Below are 21,414 nucleotides of genomic sequence, written 5' to 3'. Positions count from 1 at the left end.
GTTTTCACAGGGATGCCGGCAGGAAGTGCGCCATTGTCCGGCGCAGCGAAGAGCCCGCATTGCGCTGTGGGAAGGTCACATGACAGAGGGGGAAGACGGTGGCGGCAGGAGCCGATCCACTTCGCGCATGCGCGGCTCCGGTGGCGTGGACGACGCTGGTCTCCCCTCACTGTTTCCGTTTCCGGGCGAGTCTGTTCGGCTTATGGCGTTTGCCAGGAGTCTCTTATCCGCCGCTTGCGCCGCACAAAACCTTTAACCCGCGTTTTACCCGTAAAAATTTTCCTTTTCAGGCTTCTTATCATTGTTTTGGTTCTTTCTCCTGTATTAACTTTGTTTTTGTTTTTTTTTTGTTTGTTTGTTTTTGTGATGGAGTCTCGCTGTGTCGCCCATGCTGGTGTGCGGTGGCGCGATCTCGGCCCACTGCAAGCCCCGCTTCCCGGGTTCACGCCATTCTCCTGGCTCAGCCTCCCTAGTGGCTGGGACTACAGGCGCCCGACACCTCGCCCGGCTTTTTTTTTTTTTTTTTTTTTTTTTTTTTAGTAGGGACGGCGTTTCACCATGTTAGTCAGGGTGGTCTCGATCTCCTGAACTCATGATCTGCCCGCCTCAGCCTCCCAAAGTGCTGGGATTACAGGCGTGAGCCACGGCGCCCGGCCGTATTAACTTTGTTTTAACCTAAGGTTTGTTTCTTTTTCCCAGAAAAATACCTTGGTGTTTCTGCAACACCCTCTTTTCATAAACTGCACAGACCATGATTTTATACCCTTTTTTTAAATGTTAGTAATTTTCTTTTTTTTTTTTTTTTTTTGCATTCGTCTGAAAAATTGAAGTATTTTTCAGTAATCCTGAAATACTGTCATTTTTTAAGGGATACTTCTTTAATCATGTTTGTATTTCCCCTGAGATTCTCGATTGACTCTCTTTTTATCTTTTCCAACTAAGTACCTGTCATACGAGAGGTATTGTGGGGGCTTCAAGGTAAAACTTTCTCCCAATGCCTTTATATACATTAAAAAATACCATTTTTTATTTAAACAAAAAGTTGTACGAGGGTGAAAGAAGTTTCTCAGCTATATGCTTTTCTCTGTATCCTGACTTTCCTTACTTCATCACTCTATCCATCACTTTACAACTGATCATTCAATCCCAAAATTGTTTTGCTAATCGATTTATTAAACTTGTGCCTTCCATTTGAAGAACCAGGGTTTACCCAAGGCCTGGTTTTTCCTGGGACACTGGGAGAACACAAGATCTGATTCCCAGTGCCAGAGAGATGGTCACATAGGAAGAAACAGGTCATGGGTCAGACAAGAGCCACAAGGGCATCTGCCGATGTAAACACATTTCCTGTTAGACGGACACTTGGTTATGAGTCAGACACTTAATGGCTTAGGGCGTTGGCCTCGTAAAAGAAGTATCCCATGAAAGCCACGCTGTAAACACCCGTTTCCAGCTCCCCTTCATCTCCCATTACTGCAGAGTTGATAGCCATTCTGGTACCAGGACCCGGATATAGTTGGGAGTTCTCAGAACCGGAGGTCAGAGTTGGCCTGTACAGTACCTCTAGGAGTCTAAATAAGGGCTACCTCCTGGAAGTCAATGAAACAAAGATTTAAGATGGATCTAACTGGAAATTATATATATATATATCAATTAAACTGCTATACATTGATATATATATCAAACTGCTATACATATAATAGTCTGATTTTATACATGTGAACTTGAAAGCAAAAATGAAAGTAATTCATAAATGAACTCGCAATATCTTGAAACTCTAATTCTGATCTGAAATGGACTTTGATTCAGAGTCATGGATGTCTTCCACCATCTGTGCCATGAAGAGAGATGCCAATGAGGCATTCCTTAGTAAATGAGGCTGCACCACTCTGTGATTTCAACCTGTCCTGCTGACACCTTTCTGCATGTTTTGCTGCAGGTGACAGGAAATAGCAGAAGGTTTCAAAACAAGTTCATCCATGTGTAGACAATGAAAACTATGTCATGGCTGCAAGCAGGCTAACAGAATTGTAATAACGTTTGACAGAAAATAATACAAAAAAAAAGTGAAATATAAGAAGGATATGGAAATATTTATCAAAGGAGTCATATTAGTAGAGCTGGATCTTAGAGAACAGGAACATCTTCCTTGATCAAAGGGGCAAAACTTTCCAGAAGGAGAGAAAAGGAGCATATGAGGTAGAAGTAGCATGATCCATAAGAGGGTCTCTACAGTGGCTTGAGAATGGGGAGACAAGAAGAGTCTGAGGGGAACAGCAGGGTTTATGCCTGTTCTGAGAACAGAAAGGAGCAAAAAAAAGTTCATTTTCAAGTTCAAATCTTCTTCAGATTGAAAGATAGAGTTAATTGGGGAAAAGACAAAAATACAGGTAAAGACTTCGAGAGATTCATATGTAAGATTAAATATTTTTTTAAAAAAATCTGTGTTGCTCTTTGGCCACTGCATGTGTTGGACTCACAGGGGAAAATACTTCTAAAATTTATGTCCTCTGATTTCAGTCTAGTGGGAATTCAGAAAACTTAACAAAATCTAAACTATAAGTGGAAGTGTGCCCTTGGGAACTGAGAGGACAGGCATGAGACCTGTAATGGGATGGACAAGGAAGGCCTCTAGGATGAGGAACATTGGAGGAGATTCTGAAGATTGAGGAACAGTTTTTGACCAAACGGAGGAGGGGAATTAGAAGAGGAAGAAGTGTGTCCATGGCACAGGCCAGGGCATGAGAATGGGGCAGTGGATTTGAAGGAATTCTGGGAGTTACTGTTTGTAGATAATAGGAGTAAAAAGGGAAGAGCACTGTGGGACTGGATGTTAATCCAGTGATGTTTCTCCATGAACATATACTTGTTCAGACATCTGAGTCTAGTCTACATGTCTCCTTATGCTGTTTGATATTCTCCTACAAGCCTCATGATTGTTTTTGGTGTCTGAGAGCATAACATACGTTACAATTCCAGAAAAATACGCAAGGGCTGGGAGGAAGAAATTTGTATTATTTCACTCAAGTAATGTCCCATCACCTTTGTAATAGTCTATTGTTTCAAGCACATCACATGTCCTGTTCACTGTCAGGCGTGGAGGATTATACTACAGGGCTTTGTAAAACAACAGGTAGGGCTCATTGAGCACCATCTTATGGGCTACCTGTCACATTGGGTCTTTTCCAATCTGCTGTAGTTTCTCAGTCTATTTTGCATGACTTTGACACTTTTGAAAAGAACTTATCAGGAATTTTGTGGGGTGTCCCACAATATTGATTTGTCTCATGTCTTCTCGTGATTAGAGTGGGGACATGGGTAAATTAAACATGTCTGAGTTTGATGACAAGAAAAACTGTACAATATACTATTAAGTAAGCTAAGGCTAGGCACAGTGGTTCATGCCTGTGATCCCAATCCTTTGGTAGGCTGAGGCAGAATTGCTTAAGCCCAGGAGTTCAAAATCAGGCTGGGCAACATGGTGAGACCCCCATCTCTACAATAAATTTTTAAAATTAGCCAGGGTTCGTGGCACTTTCCTGTAGTCCCAGCTACCTAGGAGGCTGAGGCAGGAGGATTGCTTGAGCCTAGGAAGTCAAGGCTGCAGTGAACCATCTTCATGCCAATGCACTACAGCCTGGAAAACAGAATGAGACCATATCTCTCATTTTGGGGACATGGGGGGACAGGGTCTCATTCTGTCACCCAGACTGGAGTGCAGTGGCGCGATCTTGACTAACCACAACCTCTGCTTCCTGGGTTCAAGTAATTTTCCTGTCTCAGCCTCCCAAGTAGCTATGATTACAGGAATGTGCCACTACTGCCCGGCTAATTTTTGTATTTTTAGTAGAAATGGGGTTTCACCATGTTGGCCAGGCTGAGAGACTGTATCTCAAAAAAGAAAAAAGAAATGCAAACTTACAAAAATAAGCAACAAAGGGAAATATCAATTAGTAAACTTAGAATACTGGTGAACTTCATGGGGTTAGGAAGTGGATTGAATTGGAGAATTGCATACATGGGGCACTTTTGGTAATGTTCTGTTTATTAAACTAGGAGGTGATTTTTAAAAAATATTTATTTTTCTATTAAACATTTTTAAATACATTTATATTTACAGAGCACTTTCACAGACAGTGCAGATGATTTATATATACCCCAAGCACAGTTTTCTTAATCTCTTAAATTAGTGTTGTATATTTGTCAAAATTAACAAACCAGTATTACATATTATAATTCAATAACATCACACTTTTGTTCAGATTTCTTAGTTTTCTTTTATTGTCAGTTTTGTGTTCTAGGATTTCATCCGGGATATCATGTATTCCTAGACTCCTTTTGCTTTGACAGTTTCTTAGACCTTTCTTGCTTTTGAGGCCATTGACATCTCTCAAATGGGATTTAACTATTTCACTGATGTTTTTCTAACGTTTTGACTGGAGTTGTTGGTTTTAGGGAAGATTACAGATGGAATATGCCATTCTCATCACATCATATCAAGGGTACACACTATCAACGTGCTTATTACTGTTGATATTAACTTGATAATTTCCATGAGATAATTTAGGTCAGGGATCTCCATTTCTTCAAAGAATATAAGTTCTCTATATTGGTGAATAGTAAGGTAATTTTTGTTCCCCTTTCCATGTTGACCTTTTTAAAAAGAAGTCACTGTGCCCTGCACATATTTTAAGAATTGGAGAAACATGCTCCACCTCCTGCTAGGCAGAACTTCTACAATGCCATTTGTATTTCTTTGCCGTGGAAATTTCTCATTCTACTCCATGCATTATTTATATTCATCATTTAATATATCACATAAAATGTATGAAATCACAAATATTTACTTCACACTGTAATTACTAGTTTATTGATTTTGTTCCTCAAATTGTTGTAGAGTGTGCCATGTAAGGTCTTTCAGATGATTCCTATACCATTTTGATATATCCATGTTGTTGCAGTTTGATTTTTTTTTGTTTGTTTGATTGCTTTGTTGGTTGTGTTACTGTTTAGCATTTTATTACTTTCTGCACTATAAAGTGCTCAAGGTTAATTGTGTTGATTCCCTACCCAAGCCTAATGTTCATAATTTCTTCAAGGAAATTTTTTTTTTTTTTTTTTTTTTTTTTGAGACGGAGTCTCGCTCTGTTGCCCAGGTTGAAGTGCAGTGGCGCGATCTCGGCTCACTGCAAGCTCTGCCTCCCGGGTTCACACCATTCTCCTGCCTCAGCCTCCTGAGTAGCTGGGACTACAGGCGCCGACACCACGCCCAGCTAATTTTTTTGTTTTTAGCAGAGACGGGGTTTCACCGTGTTAGCCAGATGGTCTCGATCTCCTGACCTCGTGATCTGCCCACCTTGGCCTCCCAAAGTGCTGGGATTACAGGCGTGAGCCACCGCACCTGGCTGGAATTTTTCTTTTTATTGGTGTCTAGTATTAGAAACAATGATCAGGGCAGTGGGTGCACTCATTGCTAGTGGGTGATCTGTTGATTCTGGACTTTGCCAGCTGACAGGAATATATCTGCATATTAACTCCACAAAAACACATACGTAAAAATACATCTACATTTGTCTATGTGTATCTATATAAATTTAAGCCTGTATTCCTACTAATGTCTCCAGCATTATGTATTCTAATCAAGTACCATATGAATGAATCTACTTATTTTTACTACTTGCATGTAACCTCTCATTCTAACAATGAGAAAATTAACCCCCTTTATGAAAACGTTGAGTCCCAAAATATATGCAGACTGGTATCAGAGTTGGTCATTCATACTCCCATAGGAAAGAACTTTATAAATTAAAATGTGCAATTATATTATTCTATCTGCATTTCTCAATGAAATACCCCCATTCGATAATGTTTTAATTTGTATACATTTTTATTCACTCTTTGTGATATAAAGTTCCGTAGAATTTTACAAATAGTAGCATTAACTGACCATTTTAGTAGCATAGAGAATAATTTCACTGCTGGTAGGATATCTGCAATTTTCCTTTCCAACCCTCCTCTCACAAGCTCCTAGCAGCCTCTAATCATTTTACTATAATTTCAACTTTCGCAATGTCATATAAATTATACTGAACAGTACATAGTGATGCAAACTACCTTAATTTTCTTATAAATATGCCTTTAAGATTAGTGAAGCAGTGAAGTGTATCTCACAATGAATTTGGTCTGCATTTTACTAAGGACTAAATTTGTTGAGCATTGTACATTTGTATAACTTCTTTGGGAAAATGTCTAGTCACACAAAAATTTTGCCCATTATTAATTAGGATATTTTTCTTTTTATTTTTTAGTTGTAAGAACATTTTACATACTGTGGATAATAGACCCCTATCAAGTATATGATTTGCAAACATTTTCTCCCATCGTTTGGGTTATCTTGATTGTGTACTTTGATTAGTACAATTTTAAGTTTTGATGATTTCTTTTTGGTTTCTGTTACATGTATTTTGATGAAGTGTCTTAGACTCTATTGTTTAAACTAAGGCTGTGAAGACTAATTCATACATTCACTTTCATAGATTTTGTCATTTTAACTCTTATGTTTCGGTCTATGATCCACTTCAAGCCAATTGTTTATATGATTTGAGGGAGGAATCCAGCCTGCAAGTGGATATCCACTTCTGCCAGCAAAATTTGTTGGAAGAAACATTTTTCCATATCGATATGCTTTTGCAATCTTTAAAATCAGTTAAACCATAAATATAAAGGTAATTTTGTGGACCCTCAATTCTATCCAATAACACATGTGGCTGAACTTATACCAGGACCACAATGTCTGGATTACTATCAGTTTGTGATACGTTTCTAAGTCAAGAAATATGAGTCAAGTACTCCAACTGTATTCTTCTGGGTTAGTTTTGGCTATTTTGGAGCAATTGCATTTTCATATGAAATTTAGAAGTAGCTTGTCAATAACTGCATTTTTTTAAAGAAGCAGTATTTTACTATAGATTCTATTAAATCCATAAATTCATTTGGAAAGTATTGCCATCTTTACAATATTAAGTTTTCTAATCATTGATCGTGGGATTTTTGTTTTTACACTTTTTAGGACATCTTCAGTCTCTTTCAATACGTTTTGTAGTTTTCAATGTACATATTTTACACAGATTTCATTACATCATTCCTAAGTATATCTCCACTTTGAAGCTTTTTTCATAGGAATAGTTTTCTGAGTTTCTTTTTTGTTTTTGAGATAAAGTTTCACTCTTGTCACTCAGGCTGGAGTGCAATGGCACAATCTCGACTCACTGCAACCTCCACCTCTGCTCTTAGGATCCAGTGATTCCCCTGCCTCAGCCTCCTGAGTAGCTGGGATTACAGGTGCCCACCACCATGCCCAGCTAATTTTTGTATTTTTAGTACAGACGGGGTTTCACCATGTTGGCCAGGCTGATCTCAAACTCCTGACCCTAGGCAATCCAACTGCCTCGGCCTCCCAAAGTGCTGGGATTACAGGTGGGAGCCACCTTTGTATACTGCAAAGTTACTGAACTTGTTTTTAGATTCTGATCTTATTTTAGTGAATTCCTTAGGATTTTCTATACACAGGATTATGTCATTTGCAAATGAAGATGGTTTAACTTCTTCCTTTCAATTGTGGATGTCTTACATTTTTGTAGCCTAATTGTCCTGGCTACATCCTCCAAAATTCTGTTGAATAGAAGTGGCAAGAGTGGACCTCTGTGTCTTATTTCTAATCCTAGAGAAATTACTGAGGCTTTCATGACACTGTATGTTGTTATGTGAATTTTTAATTGATGCTCTTTTTAGGCAAAGTTCCCTTCTATGCTTCATTTGCTCAATGTTTTCATAAATGCTCAAATCATAAATGGGATTCGAATTAGTCAAATGCTTATTCTTCATCTTAAGAGGTGATCATGTGTTTTTACTCTTTATACTATTTAGATAGTATATTTTACTAATTGTTTTTGTATGTTTATCCAAACTTGCAGTGCTGGAATAAATATCCTTGGTAATAGCATATGTCCTTTGTCTATGGTGCTTTTGTGTTTTCATAGTTTTTCCTTGAGGAGTCTCATATTTATAAGGCATGTTGGTCTCTAATTTTGCTCTCTTATAATGTCTTTTTCCAGATGTAGTATCAGGTTAACTGACTTCATAAAATGCATTGGGAATTACTCTCTTTTTCCTTTTTGGTTTTTTTCCCTTTGTTTGTTTTCTTCTTCTCTTGGAAGAGGAGTTAGTGAAGGATTGTTATAAATTTTTTAAAGTTTTGGTATGATTTACTAGTGAAGTAATTTCACCCTGGGCATGTAATTGAATCCTAACAACAAACTGTGAGCTTGGAAGATGATTCCTCCGCAGCTGAACCTTCAGCTGAGACTTCAGCCTGGACATCATCTAAACCAGGATTCATGCCCCAAAGAAACAGTGAGTAATATGTGTGTGTGTGGTTTTGAGGCACTTTGCTGTATAAATGAGTTATATAGCAATAAATAAGTAGTGAACCTGACAGTATAATGTGGCATCCTGGATTGAATAATTGACAGAAAAAGTGACATTAATGTAAAATCAGGTAAAGTATAAAGACAATCTGTATTTCAGTCAATGGTTTTAACCACATTCAGTTTTATTTGTTTTCACAACTATGTTATGGCTATTTAAGATGTTAAGACTGCGAGAAGCTGAATGGTATGTAAAACTATACTCTCCTTATACTTTTCAGTAAATCTAAAATTATTTATTATTTTTAATTGTCAGATAATAACTGTATGTACTCTTATTCATGGGGTTAATTGTGGCATTTTGATATATGTATACATTGTGGAATGGACAAATTAGGCTAATCATCATATCCATTACCTCAAATACTTATTATTTCTTTGTGGTAAGAACATTTGAAATTATCTCTGTTAGCTGTTTTGGGAAATATACAACCCATTCTTATTATCTATACTTACCGTGCTATGAAATAAATCACCAGACATTATTCCGCCTGTCTAATAGAAACTTCACACCCTTTGACCAACATCTCCCCTTCCCCAACCATCCCTTCATAACAACCTCTGGTAAACACCATATCATTCTCAACTTCTATGAGTTTGACTTCTAAGATTCCACATAGAATTGAGATCATATGGTATTTGTCCCTCTGTGCCTAGCCTATTTTACCTAGCATAATGTACTGTAGGTTCATCCAAGTTGTTGCAAATGACAGAATTTCCTATGTTTTTAAGGCTGAATGGTATCCCATTGTGTATATATACCACATTTTTGTTAATCCATTTATCCATTAATGAGTTCTTAAGTTGTTTTCAAATCTTGGCTAATGTAAATAATGCTGAAATGAACATGAGAATACAGACATCTCTTCAACATAATGATGTCAGTTGTTTTGGCATATACCCTGGAAAGAGATTGCTGTATCATACAGTAATTCTATTTTTAATTTCTTGTGACACTTCCATAGTGTTTTCTAAAATGTCTGTACCAATTGACATTCCCACCAACAATGTACAAAGGTTATCTTTCTTCATTTCCTCACCAACATTTGTTATATTTCATCATCCTGACAATAACCAATGTAGCAGGTGTGAGCCAATATCTCATTATGATTTTAATTTACATTTATCTGATGATTACATGTGTTGAAGAATTTTTTGTATGTCTTTTGGCCATTTGTATGTCTTATTTTGAAGTCGTTTGCCCATTTTTTATGTTGTTACTTATACTCTTGTAATTAAGTGGTGCCAAGACGAGCTCAGTCGTGGAGACCCTAACCCAGCAGCGCTAGAGGAATTAAAGACACACATACAGAAATATAGGGTGTGGAGTGGGAAATTAGGGGTCTCACAGCCTTCAGAGCTGAGAGCCCCAAACAGAGATTTACCCACATATTTATTGACAGCAAACCAGTTATAAGCATTGTTTCTACAGATTATAGATTAACTAAAAGTACTCCTTACAGGAAACAAAGGGATGGGCCAAAACAAAGGGATGGATCTGGCTAGTTAACTGCAGCAGGAACATGTCCTTAAGGCACAAATCACTCATGCCATTGTTTGTGGTTTAGGAACCCCTTTAAGCGGTTTTCCCCCCTGGGTGGGCCAGGTGTTCCTTGCCCTCATTCCAGTAAACCCACAACCTTCAATGTGGGCATCATGGCCATCATGAACATGTCACAGTGCTGCTGAGATTTTGTTTATGGCTGGTTTTGGGGCCAGTTTATGGACAGATTTGGGGCCTGTTCCCAACAAAGTAGTTTGAGTCTTATATGTTTTTTAAGTATTTCACAATTAAAATCTTATTTTACAAGTGTTATTTTGGTACCAAAAAAAAACCAAAAACAAAAACAAAAAACCAACTACATAGACATAAACAAATAACTTTCACAAGGTGATGATGATTCATTGGTTGATGGTCATATATGTAGGGAGAGAGCAGGAAAGCAGCTTCCTTATCTATTCACAATTCTAAATTCAGGTGCATCTGCTTCAGAAAGACACCATCAAGCTCCAGGAACTTTTCTCCTCTTTCTTTTTTTCCACTGGCTTCCCATTACATAGTCACCACTTTGAGTGTCAGTAATCACTTCTTCAAAGAAAGGTTCCTGTGTCTCACATATCACAGAAAATCCCATTTTTAGAAGATGCCAGATAGTTTATCTACAAGATCCCACTAAAGCTCTTTTGGAAGGCAGGGATTCAGGACATTAGAAGGAAAGATTGAGAGATACCAATGACAAGGAACACAAGTCATGTTTCCTTGTGCAGGCAATCCTTCTTTAAGTTTTAGATGACAACTATACCTTCAAGACTTTGAGAGAACCCTGTGATAATGAAGTTATTTTATTCTATAGACTCCATCATGAATTTATTGGGAGCATGTGTTCTGCTGGGATTTTGTTGTGGAATTATTGTTGTAACCAAGCGAGTTAGAGAGAAACGTCACACTTAGAGACGAATTCAGGAGTCCTTTCTTAGCCAGCAACTGAGAGATGGCTAATGCTCGAAATTCTCTCAGCCCGGAAGAAGGGGCTTGATTTTCTTTCATACTTTGGTTTAGAAAGGGGAGGGGGGAGCTTAACTGTAGCAATCTTACAGAAGTAAAACAGACAAAAAAGTTAAAAAGACAAATGGTTACAGAAAAGCAAACAGTTCCAGGTGCAGGGGCTTTAAATCCATCACATGGTGATAGACGCTGGGCTATCAACCGGACAGGAACGTGGGGACTTGGGGTACTATCACCCGGACAAATTCCTGGGAACTGCGGACCTAGCTTGCCATAGCATCTTATCCGTTATTTGCATTTTTTGATGTGCTAGGAGTCAGCTTGCACAAGTTAAGTCCTTGAGGTAGGTGGTGGGTAAAGAGCCCTTGTTGTCTTGCAAATGAAAGAGCCAGATGGAGTCTCTCCGCTTTCTCAACTAAGAGGGAGTGATTCAGGTTAATACCAGTTTAGAGTATCACAGTATAGTGCCGAATGACAATTCCAACAGCGACAGAATAGATATCATCATGGTCATAGGTGGGCTGTGATAAAAATAATAACTTTATATACCTGATAGATTAAGCCAATCTCTGCTGACACTGACCAAAAAAAGTCAGAATGCAGTCCATTAAGGATACACAGTAGATGCGCACAAGGGGTGACCCACGGAAAACTGGCAAGCATGTTGATGAGCTCTAATGCCTCACGGTGATAGACTCAAAATTGTGCTAACATGGTATTGCAGGCACAGAGGACATAGTGCTGAGCAGCAAAACCCCAAATATTACTATGAAAGCATCACAGATATTATTTCCCACAACCTTCTAAACAACTTGTAAGCTGGTTTCACTGAGGTTACACTGCCCACCAGATTTCTCAGAGAGATGTCAATGTAAACATTGAAACTTCCCAAATAAGAGTACCTTATGAGGCAAGAACCCAACACTCTGTTTCCACCCAACAGTCTGAATAGAAGTTAAGAGTTCAATGAATACATAGCTTATATGTATGACATCAGAACATGCTATTAACTTAAATGAACTTACAACCTGAAAGTCTAGTTGCAAACACAGTCAACATCCAAAATTATAAATTACGTTTCTTCTTCACTTAATATATTCATGAAGAAACACAAAAACCCATTCCATTTTTCAAGTAGCTAACAGGAAAGTTGACCATAGTAACAAGTAATCCAAAGAACACATTTTATGAAAGCCACAAAACATCTACTTCTGCAGCAACTGATCAAGAGTGATTTGTATGATCACTATCCATGGGATTAGAAAGAGGAATGGAGGAAAAAATTAATATTAAATTGTTCTGGATTAAAGAATTGGATGTGGAATGCAGCCTAGAGATACTATTGTTCATATATATAACATTAGGACAGAAATTCTCAACTACAGCTTCTTCTAAGTCTGTAGAAATTAGCCCAACTGACTGTGCAAACATTCAGCTACCTCTATGCCATACCTATCTTCCTTCTCAATCGTTTTTCTGAATTGTATCTTATAAAATTATTTCTCCACATATTTTGTATTTTTGTTATTTCTAGTTTGACCTTAAGGTATTCCTCTGGACAGTGTCTATAAACTCTAGCCCTGCCCAAAGGAGACTTAATACAATTTGGTCATGGATGTCTACTATGTACTTTTCACAGGATACTCCTTTGTCCTCATAGATGGCCAAATGCGTAAGTATCTGACCTGTGACCAGGTGTCCCTATCACAGGAAACTTCATTGTATTAGAAGATTCTCTCATGTTTCTTGTGTGATTTGTGTATGGTTTACCCACACCAAGGCTGCCATGCTGTCAGGGAGCCCTGACTGGGAAAACACTTAGGTTCAAGTGTATTGGTTGAGTAAGACCCAGAGGAGGCAGCTCAGTAAAACACATGAAATAGCACGAGCAGTGCATTCCTTACACATCCCAGAGAAAAAAGGTCAGCATGCGTCACATGACCAATGAGAAGAGGGGAGCCTTCCTGGACACACACTCACAAGCCAGTAGGGAGCAAAGAGAGAGTCAGAGGGAGGCCCAGTTGCTGAAGCCTTTATTGGAATCCACTGCATTACACACGCAGGTTGCTCTTGGGGAGTTCTAATTTCTGGGTTTACAGGAAGCAAGCATAAGTTCCATAGAGTCACACTGTGATGGACAGGTGGCTACTGCGGCATATCTGCTCAGTTCACATGGAGTAGGTGTACTCTGTGGGACAAGTCAATGTAACTGTATCAACAACTTTCAGGAACTGGGAGGAATTGAGGAACTTGAAACTGTGTCAAGGATGACTGAGTCCTGCTTGTGGTATATGCAAGTTAAGTATTATACAAAATAGATGCTGAGGCAGAGTAAAATTATCAGAATTTGCAACATATGAAATAGGAATTTCAGTAATCCACTATTAACTGCCTAAGAGTCATGCAGAAGGTAAGAGGACTTGGTTAATTTATATGAAAATATGTTTGAACATGTTTCCTCAAAAAAAGAACAAACTACAGCAGATCAACAACCATAATATTCCCCTGAGAAATGAGCAGTCACAGAGAAAAATAGTGTATCCACTAATGCTAAAATGCACATTTTCACACCTTTCAAATAGAGATCCGTCTAAAAGTTGATAGTATCAAAACACTGCTGGTCACAACACAAACTTTATGTGGTTGTCTTTGTATGTGTCACCTGAATCTAGTCTAAAAAGCTTCCTTGACAGCTTCTACTAATATCATCAAAACTTGCAGAGTAGCAGTAGATTAGAAAGATAATCTCACAAAAAGTATCATAGGAATTTCACAAGGAATGCAGCATCACCAAATGCTTCTGATTAGCACAGATGATAAGGAAGGAAGTCAGGCAAGATGAGATTAAAAGTGACTCGGAAGAGTTTGATCCAAATGGAAGAAATTTAATAATACCTTTCTTAGTGTGTTTTGCATAATTTTTCATCTCCCTGAATAAGAGTGATATAACACAAATATCCACATTTGTAAAGTTGAAAAGAGATATCATCAATAATTATGAGGTAAAGATTCTAAGTCATAAGAAGTATTTGTGTTACCATTTGTCAATGGTTTTATTCTTTCATTGTGACAAAAATAATGATGTATTTCACAATTGATGCAAATGATATGCCTTTCACTTACATAGAAAACACTGTCAGTATCTGCAATATTGACTTTGTGGTTGACGGATTGACCAGCCATTAGTCTACAAGTGTTATGTATCATTAGTTCATTCAATTCTCACAACATCTTAACAGTTAGGCCTATTACCCCTCCCATGATACTGAATCTGAGCTAAAGCCCTACAGGAAAATAAGAGAAGTACCTTGAGGTTGGCTGTGCTGTGTTTGTCTCCAGAGTCCAGACATTCATTCAGCTTGCTGATGAAGGACACGTTTTACAACTTCAAGCTTTCCTGGTACTATTTAGTCTTGTTGTTGTTTTGGGCTTGTTTGTTTGTTTTGGCATAAAAATACCTTTAACATTTGTTTGCAGTTTTCTTTTTTTAATTTCACATAAACATCCTCTAAAAAGCAAATTAACATTTTTGCTTTCTCTATTCATGCCTTTCTTTCCTTTATTTAAAAATTTCTTCATAATTTTTTAAATATACTTTCAATTATTTTCATCTTTTCAAGTATCATTTTACTAATTGAATGGAAATATCACTTTTATTAGGAAAGACAAATGTTACACGTTATTTGTTTTAGTGTTCCACAGAAATTTGCTCTGAAATACCTCTGGTTGAAAAGGAGAGGGATACTTTTCTGAAAATCACAAGTCAAAATTCACTCAGAATCACATGCTTAAAAAGAGCTGTGATCATTTTCATTATATGATTTAGTTTCTTCTAATTGTGAAAGGCACACAAGGAATTAATTTGTGTATACAGAACACTGAGATTATTATTCTGAATGCAGTGAAAACTACTTTGCTGCTCTGGAAGTTAGATTGTCCTCATATTATTTGCTTTTCGTCTTACACAAATGCTGTAGACATTAGTTAAGTCTTTCTTTGATGCCTTCCAACTGGTTTTTGTGAATATCTGCATGACATGTCTTTATACAGATAACCCATACTATAGATATGTATCCTTTTCCTACCCTTTGATGAGAGATTACCAAAAATTGTTTCTGATTTGCCTTAAAATAAAAATGCCACTCAGGTGGTGCTGTCATCCATCTCCAACCTGCATATAGTTTAATAGTACGGTCTTATAGGAAGAGAATTACAAACTTTATTGATTTTGTATTATCAACTAGCAAAATATTTTTATTTTTTTATTTATTTTTTATTTTTTATTTTTTTTTTGAGACGGAGTCTCACGCTGTTGCCCAGGCTGGAGTGCAGTGGCCGGATCTCAGCTCACTGCAAGCTCCTCCTCCCGGGTTTATGCCATTCTCCTGCCTCAGCCTCCCAAGTAGCTGGGACTACAGACGCCCGCCACCTCACCTGGCTAGTTTTTTGTATTTTTTTGGTAGAGACGGGGTTTCACCGTGTTAGCCAGGATGGTCTCGATCTCCTGACCTCGTGATCCGCCCATCTCAGCCTCCCAAAGTGCTGGGATTACAGGCTTGAGCCACCGCGCCCGGCCTAGTAAAATATTTTTAAAAGGTTTTCATGCTCAAAGTTTTTTACATTTTTGTTTTCCTTGATTCAATCAATATTTTACCCACCTTTCTATTTCACTTCTATGTTGTTGTTTATTGTTTTAAGGTGAACCTTTGATACTCCTCTGAGTGAAGCGATGGGTGAGTGTCCTGGGTAGTGAATATGGGATTCCTCAACCTGCATTAAACAGAGATTTCCATCTGAAGAAACAATTCAGGGCTCCAGAAAGCAGTCTGGGATTTATTTAGCACCTGAAATGTGGACTGTGCAAATACCAACAGGATTGTACTAAGAGGAACACATTCTCTAGTGAAGGATGCATTCTTGCAGGATGAGTCTCCAAGACTCAATAGCAAATGGCTACTATACAGGTAACGAAAGACTCAATCTAATGATCTTAAAATGATTATGGTGGGCAATTGTTCAAGATTTATGAGATGTGAGAAACCAAGAGACCAAGACTATTGATACATTATGGATACTTTTATTCTGAATTAATAGATAGACATTTATTTGCCAGGCAGTGTTGCAGGGACTCTAGTTTCAGTCTTCTATACAGAGAATTTAAAGGGCAGACTTTAGTTTTATCTACAGTACGCTTCACCTTTACTGTATTTGATAACCTGGCACCCTAACCTTAATTTCTTTTTTTTTTTTTTTTTTTTTTTTTTTTTGAGACGGAGTCTCGCTCTGTCGCCCAGGCTGGAGTGCAGTGGCGCGATCTCGGCTCACTGCAAGCTCCGCCTCCCGGGTTCACACCATTCTCCTGCCTCAGCCTCCCGAGTAGCTGGGACTACAGGCGCCCACAACCGCGCCCGGCTAATTTTTTGTATTTTTAGTAGAGACGGGGTTTCACCGTGGTCTCGATCTCCTGACCTTGTGATCCGCCCGCCTCGGCCTCCCAAAGTGCTGGGATTACAGGCGTGAGCCACCGCGCCCGGCCCTAACCTTAATTTCCTTGCAAAATAAGAGTAATCCAGTGTTCCATGCAAATTGTTTAGACTGTGGTCTTTATGCAGTGAAGGACAGGCACAAGATGATTCTTAATTTGGAAAGAATCTGGAAGTTTTCTAGGGAAACAAAGAGAGGGGATGAGACATAACAGTTTTTCCTTGTTTGCATGAGAAATTTGTTCTGTTCATATACATATAAAACTCGGTCAAGTGCAATGGCTCACCCATCTAATCCTAGCAGTTTGGGAGACCAAGGCAGGTGGATCAGTTGAGGCCAGAAGTCCAAGACCAGCTTGGACAATATAGCAAGACCTTATCCCTACAGAAAAAAATTAAAAATTAGCTAGGCATCATGGCACAAACCTATAGTCCTGGCTACTCAGGAGGGTGAGGAAGGAGGATGACTTGAGCCCATGATTTCAAGGCTATAGTGAGCTATGATCACGCCACAGCACTCCAGCCTGGGTGACAGAGTGAGACCCCTATCCCCCACAAAAAAGAAAACTCCCTTTAAATTATGGACGTTCTCTGAACTTACTTTGGCGTGACATTCGCATCAACCCATCAAAAGTTGAAAATATTGTCAGTCGAAAATGCATTTAAATCACCTCACTGACCTAACATCATAGCTTAGCCTAGCCTACCTTAATGTGTTCAGAACACTTACGTTAGCCTATAGTGGGTCAAAATTGTCTAATATGAAACCTATTATATAAGAAAGCATTAAATAGTTCATGTAATTTATTGAATACTGCACTGCGAAAACAGAATGCTAATGTGGGTGATTGAAATATGGTTTCTATAGAAGTTGTATTGGTTTTCTGCCGTCCTGCAATCAAAATATCTTAAATCGAACCATTGCAAGCCAGAGAGCATTTGTATTAAAAAACGTTATCTTTGTCAGCCACAAATGACAACACATAGTAAGAAATGTAGATTTGGGTCAAGATGTGGTGGTTCAACCTATTTATACACATTTCCTTCAATGCTAATGTTTCACTTTTCATACGGGCTTGTTGCAAGATGGTTGTGTCGTGTGAATGCCTCTTTTTCTGACATTAATAAGATGAACAGGTGGAAGACCAGGTGTATTCAAACGTATTTTCAAGTGTCTTTGTTTTTTTCTTGTGGACTGCTACCGCAGTGAAATTAGGCAAAATTGTTTTTCCAGACCCTCAGTTTAATTGTATCAACAAAAAGAGTCTCCAAACATCCTTGCCACATCACAGCAGGAAGTTATCTTGAAGAAGTAACTTGAGGTGATAGTAGGTCTCATGTCAGTATTTCATATCCCACAGGTATCACCGTCTTTCATTGCTTCACACACAGTGTCTCACAAACCATCGTTCATATAATTTGTCCACTTTTTTTGCATTTGTTAAGGCATATTAAACCCAATGAATTTTCCTACACTATTTTGATTCCTGGCCGGGCGCGGTGGCTCACACCTATAATCCCAGCACTTTGGGAGGCTGAGGCAGGCAGATCACGAGGTCAGGATATCGAGACCATCCTGGCCAACATGGTGAAACCCCGTCTCTACTAAAAATACAAAAAGTAGCTGGGCATGATGGCACGTGCCTGTAATCCCAGCTACTAAGGAGGCTGAGGCAGGAGAACTGCTTGAGCCCAGGAGGCAGAGGTTGCAGTGAGCCGAGATTGTGCCACTGCACTCCAGCCTGGTGACAGAGTGAGACTCTGTCTCAAAAAAAAAAAAAATTGATTCTTACCTTCTGCAATTCCTCAGTGATTACTGTATCCCTGACTATTTGCTTCACGTTGCCAAAGTGAAAAAAAATAATGCAAGTGAAATGCTCAGAGAAAGATAATTGAACTGGCATTTGTGACACTAAAGGGGAGGTCAGATTGGTCTTGCACCGTATCAACAAGAGTCTCAGTGGGTGTCAGCCACTGTATGTCAATGAATGGAATATTTAAGAGGCACCCAAAAGAAAGGATAATGTCCCTGTTGATTAAACTACAGTCATGCTTCACTTAATGAAGAGGATGCATTCTTATAAATGTTTGTTGGGCAGTTTTGTCATTTGGGACCATCATACAGTGTACTTATGGAAACTGTAGTAGGCTGTGTCATCTACTATGTACTTAGGCTACATGGTATCGCCTATTGCTCCGAGACTACAAACGTATGTAGCATGTTGCTGTACTTAATACTGTATGCAGCGCTAACAAAGTAAGTATTTGTATATCTAAACATACCTAGACATTCGAAAAGTCACAGCAAAAAATACAGTACAAAATATTTTTTACGGCCGGGCCCGGTGGCTCATGCCTATAATTCCAGCACTTTGGGAGACCAAGGAGGGGGTATTGCCTGAGGTCGGGAGTTTGAGACCAGCCTGACCAGCATGGAGAAACCCTGTCTCTACTAAAAATACAAAATTAGCCATGGGTGGTGGTGCATGCCTGTAATCCCAGCTACTCGGGAGGATGAGGCAGGAAAACTCCTTGAACCTAAGAGATGGAGGTTGCGGTGAGCCGAGATTGTACCATTGCACTCCATCCTGGGCAACAAGAGTGAAACTCCATCTCAAAAAAATAAAATATATATATTTTTTAAATTGTACACCTGTATAGGGCACTTATCATGAATGAAGTTTGCAAGACTGGATGTTCGTCTGAGTCAGTCAGTGAGTATGAAAGTGAGGGCCTATGGCATACTTTACACTACTGTAAACTATATAAACACTGTGCACTTAGGCTGCATTAAATTTACTTTAAAAATAAAGTAATTGGCCAGTTGCAGTGGCTCACGCTTGTAATCCCAGCATTTTGGGAGGCCCAGGTGGGCAGATCACTTGAGGCCAGGAATTTGAGACCAGCCTGGCCAACATGGTGAAAACCCATCTCTACCAAAAATGCAAAAAAAAAATTAGCCAGGCATCGTAGCATGCAACTGTAATCCCAGCTACTCTGGAGGCTGAGGCATGAGAGTCGCTTGAACCCAGGAGGTGGAGGTTGCAATGAGCCGAGATTGCACCAGTGCCCTCCAGCCTGGGTAATACAGCGAGACTCTGTCTCCAAAAAAAAAAAAAAAAAAAGTGATTTTACTATGCATTACAATGCCTACAACATCATTAGGAGATAGTACTTTTTTTTAGCTCCATAATAATCTTGTGGAACCACCATTGTATAAGCAGTGTCATTGAAAAGTGCATTATACTTTGCAGCAGAAAAGTGTATTATACACGTAAGGGCCTATTTTATACTAATGGAAAACGCCCTTCTAGAACTATAAAAACTTGAATTTTATTTACATAAAAATGAAAGCAATATTGAAATTAATTTATAAATGGGTTTGAAAATGTCTTAAAATTCTGAGTATGATGGTTCTAAATCAGATTTAATTTTTATTTTATTTTATTTTATTTTATTTTCTGTTTTTTGAGACAGAGTCTCGCTCAGTTGCCCAGGCTGGAGTGCAGTGGCCGGATCTCAGCTCACTGCAAGCTCTGCCTCCCGGGTTCACACCATTCTCCTGCCTCAGCCTCCTGAGTAGCTGGGACTACAGGTGCCGCCACCTCACCCGGCTAGTTTTTTGTATTTTTTAGTAGAGACGGGGTTTCACCGAGTTAGCCAGGATGGTCTCGATCTCCTGACTTCATGATCCGCCCGTATCAGCCTCCCAAAGTGCTGGGGTTACAGGCTTGAGCCACCGCGCCCGGCCCTAAATCAGATTTTAATCCAGGGCCATGAATATTTTAACATCACTCTCTGTGGCCTAAAGAGTAAAGGCAGGCTGGGCACGGTGGCTCGCGCCTGTAATCCCAGCACTTGGGGAGGCCAAGGTGGGGGGATCACAAGGTCAGGAGTGTGAGACCACCCTGGCCAATATGGTGAAACCCAGTCTCTACTAAAAATACAAAATTAACCAGGCATAGTGGTGGGTGCCTGTAATCTCAGCTACTTGGGAGGCTGAGGCAGGAGAATTGCTTGAACCCTGGAGGCAGAGGTTGCAGTGAGCCAAGTCGCACCACTGCACTCGCACCTGGGCGACAGTGAGACTCTGTCTCAAAACAAGGCAATGAAACATTTCTTAATAAAAGAGGCTGTGTCATTGTGTGGCTTCCACTTTTCCCGTTGACACTCATTATGCAAATTCTGATGCCCATGATCTTACAAGAAGATGACAGTATAAAAGTTCAGGATAAATTCATCTATGTACAATGAAAATGAGCAATGAAAATGAAAACCAAATGATGGCTGCCACCAGGATAACAGCTACTGTGATAAAATTTGAAGGAAAAAAAAATAGCAAAAATGGTGAAATACAGCAGCTAGCAAAAATTTGGAAATGTTTATCAAGGGAGTCATATTAATAGAAGTGAATCTTGGAGAACAAGATGATTTTCCTTGGTTTCTAAGAAGGCAACACTGTCCAGACGGACAGAAGAGGGGCAGATGAGGAGGACAGAGCAAGCAGCCTGGCCCATGAGAGGGCCTCTGCAGTGGACTGAGGATGGAGAGGCTGGAGAAGAGGCTGAGCGGAAGTCAGGGCTCACATCCTGACCTGAGAACAGAAAGCAGCACAGGAAACAGGTTCGTCTTCAAGTTCAAGTCATTGCAGGTTGAAAGAGAGTTGTACCTTCTTGTTAATTAGGTGAGAACGTAGTTGAGCGTTTGGCTGATCCATTAATCCATTTGTGAGATTCAATGTAAAGGAGAATCTTCTGTGTTGCTTTTTGTTTATCACATGTGAGGGGCTCACAGAGGAACAACATGGACAAAAGTTTCCATTTTCTCTGACATTTCAGTCAAGTAGTGATTCAGAAAATGTAACAGAAACTAAACTGTAGATGATAGATCAGCTCCTCAGAACTCAGGGGACAGGCATCAGACCTGGCATGGGATGGAC

This window comes from Macaca thibetana, chromosome 7 (assembly GCF_024542745.1).
Source record: "Macaca thibetana thibetana isolate TM-01 chromosome 7, ASM2454274v1, whole genome shotgun sequence".
Taxonomy (NCBI): domain Eukaryota; kingdom Metazoa; phylum Chordata; class Mammalia; order Primates; family Cercopithecidae; genus Macaca; species Macaca thibetana.
This window is presented reverse-complemented; position numbering follows the sequence as displayed.